Raw genomic sequence first — 1044 nt, 5'->3', positions numbered from 1 at the left:
ACTGGTCTTCAGAAGCTGGCAAAATGGCCTGAAATGACTAAGATGCAGCACAACGGTAACCGGTTCAAGACTACCCTTAGGAAGAGACCAATTACCAGTATGGTGGGGAAGGGTATGCGTTTTAAAGTACACAAAATGTTGCGAAAGAGCTAACTGGCAGTTACATGCACAGGATCACCCTTTCATTTAACTCAGTAGTAGTAACACTTCAGCTTCGCTGCTATATTGAAAGTGGACAAGAACAAAGGCAGTATGATAATTGGAAGGAAATCCAGAAGAGAAGATGAGAATCAGAGGTCTAAACCAGTGTGTTTTCTTGACAGTTTGTCAAGGAAAGCTGGAAGTGCTAAGTTTGTTTAGAGATAAGAATGAAAGTGGATTTAAAAATCATCAAATATGTAATGGGATAAAGAATCCTTTTGCTTTGCATTATGTCAGCTGAAGACAGGGCAATAAGAATTTAACGTAGGAAGAGAATTTACATTAATGTTAGAAAAAGAAATTTTACTAAGAAAATTAGGCTTATAGAGCGTGTGGAATCTCCATCATCAGACGTTTATTGAATAAAAGTGCAAATATGTGACATGAGTCAGAGAAAAATGACCATATTCTCATGAGGCTGCCCTCACAGACTAACTTTTTGGGACTTTACCATTAATACATGAAAGGTGCTCAGTGATGGGGACCTATCCCAAAATCTAACAAGAAAAACAGAACATGCAATAGTAATTCGAAACAGGTAACTGCTGCCTTCTTCCTCTTATCATTTATAAGGTTCCAATGACAGTATGGGACCAAGGCGAAACAGAATAGAAGGATCAAAAACAACTGTTGCAGAAAGTAGGAGTACTTGATTGCAAGGAAAGGATGAAAAAAGAATACAGTGGAAGAGCTGTATCCCTGGACTTTTTGCCTAGCAGCAACAGCTCATGAGAGAGAAACACTTCCTCTCTCCCTCATAAATGTAGAATTACGTGTCTGTGTCAGTCACTGTCAGAATCCATGCAGACAAAAGCAGAAGACCAACTCTTCTGATTATGCCAT

At 38.9% G+C, this 1044-nt stretch overlaps 1 protein-coding gene across 1 annotated transcript in view; it reads right to left on the bottom strand.

Moving 5' to 3' along the window:
- RNF19A (ring finger protein 19A, RBR E3 ubiquitin protein ligase) overlaps window positions 1-1044 on the bottom strand; it is a 20550-nt gene that overhangs the window by 9029 nt on the left and 10477 nt on the right. The gene's annotated exons all lie outside the window — the stretch shown is intronic.

The sequence above is a fragment of the Charadrius vociferus genome, unplaced genomic scaffold, assembly GCF_000708025.1.
Source record: "Charadrius vociferus isolate BGI_N301 unplaced genomic scaffold, ASM70802v2 scaffold15, whole genome shotgun sequence".
NCBI classification, from domain to species: domain Eukaryota; kingdom Metazoa; phylum Chordata; class Aves; order Charadriiformes; family Charadriidae; genus Charadrius; species Charadrius vociferus.
The sequence above is the reverse complement of the archived record's forward strand: the minus strand, read 5'-3'. Positions and strand labels throughout refer to the sequence as shown.